A 10293-nucleotide genomic window follows, 5' to 3' on the forward strand; every position below is an offset into this window, starting at 1 on the left:
CCAAGACTGGGGCACCTGAATTCAGCTTCTGGTTCCCTCCCTGAATTCTCTAGTGACTTCACATAAGATACCCCAATTTTCTGACCTTTGGTTATTTTCTGGCTAAGATGCCTGGAGATGACAGAAATCTTTCTCGCCCATTTATATTCTAAGTTCTGCCTGCAAATGAAATTGTTCTTTCTGTAACTCATCTCTTATCTTAGGAGGCTAAAAGTAGCAAGTTCAGCTGAGGACGAAAGAACCACCCAGCTGAACTCAACCCCAAATTGTGAACCCCCAGAATAATGAGGTAAATAAATGGCTATTAAAAATACTAAGTTTTTTTTCCGCGCTACCCAGGGAGGGGTCCATATGGCGTTGTTCTTGATTCCCGTTGTAACTTAAAGGGAAACTGTCACAATGTCTGGAGCCCTTGATGTCCTGCAAATGAAGGAAGAGGATGTCCTCAAATTCCTTGCAGCAGGAACCCACTTAGGTGGCACCAACCTTGATTTCCAGATGGAACAAGATATCTACAAAAGAAAAAGTGATGGCGTCTACATCATAAATCTGAAGAGAACCTGGGAGAAGCTCCTGCCGGCAGCTCGTGCCATTGTTGCCATTGAAAACCCTGCAGATGCCAGTGTCACATCCTCTAGGAATACTGGCCAGCGGGCTGTGCTGAAGTTTTGCTGCCACTGGAGCCACTCCTATTTCTGGCCGCTTCACTCCTGGAGCCTTCACTAACCAGATCCAGGCAGCCTTCCGGGAGCCACGTCTTCTGGTGGTTACTGATCCCAGGGCTGACCACCCGCCTCTTACAGAAGCATCTTATGTCACTCTGCCCACCATTGCTCTGTGTAACACAGACTCTCCTCTGCACTATGGGGACATTGCCATTCCATGCAACAATAAGGGGGCTCATTCTGTGGGTCTGATGTGGTGGATGCTGGTTGGAGAAGTTCTGCGCATGCCTGGCGCCATTTCCCGTGAACACCCATGGGAGGTCATGCCTGATCTCTACTTCTACAGAGATCCTGAAGAGGTTGAAAAGGAAGAGCAGGCTGCTGCTGAAAAAGCTGTGACCACGGAGGAATTTCAGGGTGAATGGACTGCTCCAGCTCCTGAGTTCATTGCTGCTCAGCCTGAGGTTGCAGACTGGTCTGAAGGTGTGCAGGTGCCCTCTGTGCCTATCCAGCAGTTCCCTACTGAAGACTGGAGTGCCCAGCCGGCCACTGAAGAATGGTCTCAGCTCCCACTGCTCAGGTTACCGAGTGGGTAGAAATAATCACGGAGTGGTCTTGAGCTGTTCTTCAGACACTTATTAAGCAAAATGGAAATAAGGTTACGGAAAAAAAATGCCAGTTTCTTAAAAAAAAAATACTAAGTTTTGGGGATAATTATTATCTGGCACAAATTGTGGCTAGGATAACTCGTGTCCACAGTTAGCTATCAGTCTGTCAGTTGGCCAGCCTAGAGTCACTTCCTAGTGATAAATAAAAAGTATATATTTATATGTATCTAATAATAGAGCCTTAAAAGAGATAAACCAACAATGTGATTGGGTCAGATAAAGCATTAGACACATAAGAATTAGAAAGGAAGAAGAAGTACAGCCTGCATTTGTAGATTATATGAGTGCCCATCTGGAGAAGTAAAAAACCCGAGAACAGCAGTGCTACACGTAGAGCCTATTCCATCAGCCCTGAGCCTGCAGTGATCATGCAACAGCTGTCTGTAATGGACAGCAAATTAGGGTGCTGTCACTCAGCATGACCAAGCCTCTCCCCAGTGACGCAAACAGAGGACACTAGGAATCCCAAACAGGGCTGCGGAAATTAGAAAACAGTTTGGTGTTTTCTAGTAAAATTGAAAATTCAAATACCCTGAACCAGCCATTCCACTCCCAAGCACACACCCTAAATAAACTCAGGTGTGTGGTCTCAAAGGTACACACACATCCCCATGCAGTGTTTACAGTGGTCATTTAAAAAACATTCTTAGGTTGTCAACAAGCTGCATGTCCATTAAGAATGAAATGAGTAAATATGCTGTGGGGTATTAAAACAAGGTGTACAATAACAAGCATGAGTGAATGAAACTGAATTAAGAATCAGCTACACGGCTGAAGCTTTTTTTTTTTTTTTTTTTTTTGGGTGCTGGAGATCGAACCCAGGGCCTTGTGCTTACAAGGCAAGCACTCTACCGACTGAGCTATCTCCCCAGCCCCCCGGCTGAAGCTTTAAAAAAATTTTTTTTAAATTAAAAAAATTTTTTCAAAGTATTCCAGGGATATTTTACCACTAAGTTACATTTGTAGCCCTTTCTATTATTTATTTTGAGACAGTCTCACTAAGTTGCAGAGGCTGGCCTTGAATTTGTGATCCTCCTGCCTCAGCCTCCTGAGTAGCTGGGATGACAGGCATATACCACCATGCCCTGTTACATGGCTGAATCTTAAAAGATACATTTTCGAGAGAAAGAGAAAGACACAGAAGGATATATGCAGTATATATTGAGTGTCTTGCAGCAGCAGAGTTTTCTTAGTTTGTTCTCATCAGCTCAGGGCTGATGGAGCAAGCTCTGTATGTAACATTGCTGTTTTCCTAAAATTTTTTATTTCTCTATGTATATATTCATATCATCTACAAATACAAATTATATTACTTCTTCCTTTCCAATTCTTCTGCTTCTAAATGCTTATCTAAGCTTAAAACCAGGCAAAATTTAATTATATTGTTATCCCTTATGTGAGATAAAATGAGAAAAAAAATCCCAAAGATGTGGATAGCATGGAAGTCAGGATGGCAATGTGGCAGAGGCTGTGATGTTCCCTCCAGAATGGAGAAGTTGTTCCTTCCACTGTTGTGAGTGCTGTTGGGAGGTAACCTTCAGAGATTAGTCCTCACTGGGGATTGTCTCAGCTGATGAGAAATTCACATCCTTCCAGGGACAGATGCATCCAGTAGCAGATCAATACTGAGTTAAAAATGCCCCAACCTCACAACTTGGGACAACTCTCAGGGCATCTAGTTCCAGAGGTGCCTCTGGGGTTGGCTGAGGCCTTTATTGGCAGCACAGCTCCGTTCTCTCTGCCTAATTCTTCTTTCTTTCCTTCTCATCCACAAATATTGATCTTCAGGCAGTACTTTATAAATGTTCTACATATTAACTTCTGTGTCAAGGACTACTTTCTGGGGACTCCAGTCTGTAGGAAGGGGAACACAGATGGTTGATATGCTCTATTCTTCTACCAGAGTTGTATATTCATAGGTATTCACTTTATATGTACACATTCAAGTATGCATTTATGTTTTATGCATCTCAATAATCCAGAAATTCCTCAGAAACGCAAATTCACAACAAATGAGCTGATGTCATCTTCATATGATGCTTGATTTAGGAAAAAAAAAATTCTATGTTGACCTAAATGAATCTCATTCTTTGGAAGTTTCAGGGAATTCTTCATTATGCATTGGAGTGGACACACGCTAAAAGCATACTATTTTCATTCATGAGAACACAGTAATTGTATCAGATTTCCTTCTGTTGGGAAAAGAACATCCAAGATTGGTTCCAAGTCTTCACATCTTAATCACTTTCCTCTGGGAAAACTAAAGACTGATGTCAGAATATTTGATCACATTTTAATCTCAGGATCCTGTGGAAATAGCTTGGTTTTGATTCTTAGAACTGGAAAGAGGCTTAGAGAGAAACTTATAAGGGTAGCTAGAAGTAATACATATTATTCCTTTGATAAACATGGACTGAGCACCTATATATATTTGGTTTTTACTCTGAAAGAATTAGTGATTGGTGTTTACTCTGAAGGAATCAGCAATCCCTTGCAGGACTTTTATGGAGGAGAGAAATGATTTGATTGATCTATCTATCATCTATCTATCTATCTATCAATCAATCTATCTATCTATCTATCTATCTATCTATCTATATCTCAGTAGCTCGGGATGACTGTATCAGTGTAGAATAAAGAAAAAAATTCCTGCCTTGTGGAAGATACATGGAAGCAGAAGGGAAAGGAATCCTAGAAATTGGAACATAGTAAATTACCTAGCAAATTAGTGGGTAAACGTGCTAGAGAATAAAAAGGAAAGCTCCTCTAACTGCAGTGCTAGGGGAGGTTTGGGTGTGCTGCAGGATTGAAAAGGTGCCCAGGGCATGCCAATGACAGGGGGATATTTGAGTAAAAATTTGAAGGCGGTAAGGGAGATGGCTATGTAGATATGTAGGACAAAGGTCATTCCAGATAGAGGTAGCAGCTGGCATGAAGACCTTAAGGTGGAAATATACACCTGCTGCCAATATGCACAAAGTGGTGTGAACAAAGTGGGTAGAGAAATGAGGTCAGAGAGGAGAGGGTGGGTTCACACTGCATATGGCCCCTTAAGGAATTATGTTTAAATTATCTATTGCTATGTAATAAATTATTTCACATTTAACATCCCAAGTCAATGAAATCATTTATTGTTTTCACTAATCTGTAATTTGGGCAGGGCTAGGTGGGGACTCTTTTCCACTTCATTCAGCATTGCTGGTATGGTGTGAAGACTAGGGCCAGTGTGGTCTCTGAGGCTCCCCATCTCCCCGTGCTGGAGGTTGATGTTGGTTGAAACCTTAACGGAGTCTATGGTCAGATCATCTTTCTGTGCCCTTTGCATGCAGTCTGGGCTTCCTTGAGCAAGGTGAGGGAGGTTAGACACCATGTTGTTGTGGGAGGAGAGTCTAGAAATTTGCAGATATATATTTAAACTGCCATCGTTTATAAAGTAATTTAGTTTTTACTCTGAAGAAATGAGTGATCCCTTGCAGGATTTTTATGGAGGAGTGAAATGATTTGATCTGTGTTTAAAAGTATTACTCTGCTGCTGTGTTGTGAATAGAATTAGGTTTGCAAGAGTTGGAGCCGAGGAGATGAGGCAGGAGATAATGATGACCTGGGTGAGGTGGTAGGTGTGGTGGTCAGGCAGCGGGTGAGAGTAATCAGATTCTAAAGGTATTGATTTACTGAGAGATTGGATATGGGAGTTAAAGAAAGAGAAGCTAAGGGCAGCTCCAAGGATTTTCATATAACCAGCTGTGAATGAAGCAGGTCTGGGGGTTCTGTTGAAGACCAGCTTTGGGGATGTTGAGTTTGAGACATCTATTGGACATGCCCCTGGGGATGTCAGGCAAGCAGTTGGATTTAGGAGTCTGGAATTTGGTGGAAAAGTACATATTTTATGTCATTAAAATAACACAAATACTCTTTAAAGCTATGAGGTTGGATAAGATTCTCAAGTAATTGAGTGTGAAGAGAGAAGGGGACCCAGAGCTGAGTCTTGGAGCACTCCACGAGAGTGGAGGCCAGGGAGAAGAGGAACCAGCAAAAGAGACGGAAAAAGGACCAAAAAGGACCAAAGCTGTAGGAGCAGCACGAGGTGATGGTGTCCTGGAAGCTCCAGGAGGAGAAGGTACATCAGGGAGAAGGAAGTCTTGGCCAGCTCTGTATTGTCATTCTCTAAGTATGACAATTGCCCTTTTAGTGTTTGTTTTTTTTTTTTTTTTTGGCAGGGGGCTACTTTGGTTTCTTTTTCTGTAAACTGCCCATTTGTATCCTTTACATCAAATTTTCTACTGACTTGATCTTTTTCCTTACTAATATTAGGATCTCTTTGCAAAGAAACAAAATTACCTGTCATTTGTAACTGAGATTTTTTCACAATTTGTCATTAGTTTTTAGACTGGCTTAACATGAATGCGTGTATAATGCATGATATATAAAGCACATATGCTATTCCTTTATATATGTGTGTACAGATATATACACATACATATTTTAAAAAATTACTTTATCTCTCTGTAGCACCACCAGAAATAAGGGTCAGAGGGCTGGGGACTTACTCTGAGGTTCCCTTCATCTGGTGGGTGAAAACATATATATATATATATATATACACACACACACATGCACATACAATAGTTTTCAAATTTTGTGGCTTCTGAGTTTTTTCTTTTACCCTGTATTTAAAAAAATAAAAATCACATGAATAATATTGCAACTATCACTTTCTTTAGCCACAAGAGCCCCCCTCAATTCATACCCTCTTCCAGGAATCCACAGCTGGCTGGGGGAGGGACATATTCCAGCTAAGAGGACAGCTGCAATGGAGCAGTTTCTATCCCTTGGGGTTTTCCTTCCTTTCTCACTGCCTCATGTCCTCACAGCCACCACCACAGTTTTTGTTTGGGTTTCAACCATTTCAACACCCTCCATTATGAAGTCTGGAGATGGGAAAGCTCGACGTTCTCAGACTCCGTTCTTGCTAGGGAGGCCCTCTGTCTGAGTTAGGGCAAATGGAAAGTAAGTGGGAGCCTGCTGGCGCTGTGTTTTGCTTCCTCATCCTTTTTTCCTAGCATGTGTACCTGAGGCTGGAGATGGAAGAGCCTTTCCCAAGAATGGCAGAAACCTGGAAAGAGTCTAGACTCTTGAGGTTGTGGGCCTTAAACCTACTACCCTGAACTGCCTGGCATAGACATCTTGTCTTCTGAGACAAATTCCTTGTTAGATTGAGCCGTTATTTATCAAGTTTTCTGGAACCTGAAACTAAGCAGGATCCTATTGAATTCATGGTGTTCAAAACCCCTCCTGTACACATCTACTTCAAGTTGTAGAAAAATGTTCTATCCCATTTGCTTTAGTTAAGACTCTTTTGGATGTAAGTGACAGAAGTGAAGCTCAAAATAGTTAAGGCAATAAGAAAACATTGGCTCAACCATTCTGGAACTAGAGATGCAAGTACTGACGAAGCCCCATATTTCTGTCTTCAATTCGATTTATCTTGGTGGGTCAGTTTAAGTTTTTTGGACAAAGTTTCTCTCTAAGCATCATAAACAGCCTTCCCAACAGCTCCTTATTCTCATCTTTCCAACTAAACCACCAGAAACAAAAGTCAGAAGCCTGGAAACTGACTCTCATGTTCCCTTCATCTGGTAGGTGTTATCCAAAATCCACCACTAAGAAACTTCTTCTTTGACACCAACTGCACAATCAAAATTCAAGTCTACCCTGCATGCAACCTTGGTATTCGCTCCTCAGTCTTGGTCACCTTGGTAGTCCCTTCTCGATCTTGGTTTCCTGACTGAAAGACTTCTACCCTGGAGGACATCTGTAAGAGACCAACCAGTTTTTATCTTGCAATGTTAGGAGCATGTCTTGATGAATACGAGCATTTCCTATAACCATAAGTACATTTCTAGGTAGAAGGATAGGACATTATTTTCTCATGAATGCTATCCCTGCCAACCCTGCTCCCAGTTATGTGAGAATGTACTTTTCTAAAGAAAATCATGAAAGAAAACTCAAAACACTTGACATGAATTAACCAGTACCCGAGGGAACTGGCCGGAGTTATGTGAGTCATAATGTGGTTTTGGATTCAGGTTGGAATCAGGATAGGGAAGGAATGGTTGGAGTTCTAGAGTTTCTTCACCTTTCAAGTAGACAGAATGAGGCCAAAGTAGAAAAATAGAAAGGAATGTTACACTAGAAATCACCATAATTTATGAAATGAGTGAGTATATTGATGCAAAACAAGATGGTAGAAGACTTCCAGTTAAGTATGGCAGGATCGAGCTAAACCAACTTTATTCTCCTCTCTGAAACAAAAGAAAAAGAACAGAGATAATATGAGAAACAAAACAAAACACCTCAAAACACAATTGATGCTGTATATATTGCCACCAATTAGATGCTGAGTAGCCATCTCAATTATCAGATTATTTTGCAATATTTGTGTTTCAGAAGGTTGGTAGCAGCTAATGCAATGTCACAATGCCTATGTCTTTCACCTCACAACTTACTGTTATAATTGTGTTATTATTAGTTATTAACCTCTTACTGTACCTAATTTATAAATTAAACTTTCATCATAGGTATATATAGAGAAGAAAAAATAGTACATATAGAATTTGGGACTATCTCTGGTTTCAGGTCTCCACCAGGGACCTTGAAACATATTCCCATTGGATAAGAGGGAATTACAATATTCAAAAGACTTAGAATAGTACCTGGGATTTGGTGACCTCTCAATAAATGTTTTGGAAAAAAGTGAATTTGCTTCTTCAGACCCTACCAGTACATAGAACTTTCCAAGAGTAGGTGATTAATGAGGATACAAACCATCAATATCTGATCTTGGTGCAGGTGGTTTTCCAGAATTTCCCTGAGACCCACTTGAATGGAACTGCACTAGACCCCCAAAGAGCCAAAGAAATCCCAAGCAAAAAGAACAAAGATGGAGGTGATACCACTGTTTACCGTTGACGAGTTCTGCTCCTTCTAATGTTGAAGATTGAACACGAGAAGCACGCCATCTGGGGGTGGGTGCTTCTATGATAGAAGAACAAAAAGACATGAGTACTGAAATGAGATTAGTACAAAGTAAATGTTGCAGCATCTGAAACATGCCACTGAGTATCATGAAAATGACAGAAGTCAGTCTCTCACCAGGAGGTGGAAGAACTGAGAAATTGTTCCCATAACTAGGCTTAGCAAAGGCTGGAGAGGACAAGGCCTTTATTTGGGGACTTTAACATTGTCCAGGTTATCAGGAATGTAAACACAACATTTAACTCTTAATGTCATAGATGTCCCCAGAAAATATAGTTAAGCTACTTAATGTCATCTGATTTTTGTAAAATATTCCTTTATTGATATAACCTGTGTTTAGTAGAGATCTCTATACTTCTGTTACTTAGGGCTAGATAATCATACGAGCAAACAGATTAAGTCTACCTGTGTAGCTTAGGAAGGTCTGCAGGCCTTAAACTGACTAAAAACTTCTGACTCTAGCAGTTTCTCTTGATAGTTATCAGGCACATTTGCCTAAGAATATCTCTTTTGTAGCTTTCAGTCTTTATTCTAGTGAACTAACACAAGTGTACATCTTAAGTTACATTTAACTATTATTTCTTTTAAATGCCCAAGAATGGCTATATTTTGGTTTTAACTGTTTTGCTGGGTGTCTAAGATCAAGCTGGTCAAATTCACCTGGTTCCTGTCTTTTTAAAGAGTCAGCTAAGTTCCCACAGGGGTCACTCGTAGAGAACTTAAGAGCAGCTTCTTAGCTCCACCAGTGCCATTGGTTAGGTAGGGTCTCCTTGATGAGGTGGCTTCCTTTGGAAGCATCAAGGGATGTCTCCCTTTTTCCATGACCCTTCTCTGCAGCAGATGCACTGAGTGATTTTTCATCCACTAGTGGTCTCAACAATCTCCTTGATCAGGAGGTTGTGTGACCCAGAGTTGCAGCGCTCCTTAGAGAAGTCCTCTTATTCCCTGGGTTCAGGCTGACTTTGAGGGCAAGATACTGTTTTTTTTTTTTTCTTGGCCTCTGTATTTAATTCCAATTTCTAAGTTTGATCTTAATCATCCAGCAAGCCAGTCTCACCAGTCATAAAGTAAGGATACTGGGCTTTAACTTCAATTCTATAACTTTACAATTATTTACCCTTTTATCTAACTGGAGTCTGCATTAGTACTGGAAGTTACCACTATCTGTTCTATAGGTGATGGCTTATTATCAAAAGTTACCTAGGTTGTGTGTTCTGGAAGCAGCTCCTTCTGCAAAACATTAACAGGTAACAGTTTTACAAAATGAAATTAGGAAGAGTAAAAATATATTCAGCTTGTATAATAGCTATCTTGAATTTTGACTGAGAACCACATTATATCCCCTATTTGAGATCACAGTATTTTTACAACAAGAACCAATTTTTTGACTATAACTTTAAGTTGAAGTCTGACTTATTCTGGAGTCACTCTAACATGCAGTAAGGTGGGAGGCAGAGCCTTATCTCAGTTTAAGGCGTGGCTCTTTACAGATCTTAAGTGTTCTAATGCTGATGTTGATCTTTGCTTCTTCCTTAAATATCATTAAGTAGTTTACATATACTGTTTCCTGAGTCTATATAAACTTTATAATTAACAAAATTTAACATTATATCTAAAACATGAATCAAAGAAAGGCTGAGAGAGCTTTTAACTTTCCTTTTATGTGTCAAAGTGGCAAAATGTTTCATGTTTCACAATATTAACCTTTAAACAAGTCAGGCTCTAACTTTTATAAATACATTTATATTTGAAATTCTTTATCTCAGTGTAAAAAGTAACAAATTTTACATATACCCTATTGATAGCAGGTCCTATAATAGAATATTAAATGATAGAAATAAATCCCCAATTAAAATTTACTCTTTATAAGTTTAAGATTACCATTACAGACAAGTTTAATCTGGAGAATAGCAGAGCTTGATAAA

General features: G+C 40.1%; 1 pseudogene across 1 annotated transcript; it reads left to right on the plus strand.

The window, feature by feature from the left end:
- The first annotated feature begins 359 nt into the window (after positions 1-359).
- LOC306670782 (small ribosomal subunit protein uS2-like) lies at positions 360-1360 on the plus strand (annotated as a pseudogene). The gene has a single exon. The product of its transcript is annotated as a small ribosomal subunit protein uS2-like (transcript).
- Positions 1361-10293: the final 8933 nt, after the last annotated feature.

The sequence above is a fragment of the Sciurus vulgaris genome, assembly GCF_902686455.1.
Source record: "Sciurus vulgaris genome assembly, chromosome: 10".
In the NCBI taxonomy this organism is placed as follows: domain Eukaryota; kingdom Metazoa; phylum Chordata; class Mammalia; order Rodentia; family Sciuridae; genus Sciurus; species Sciurus vulgaris.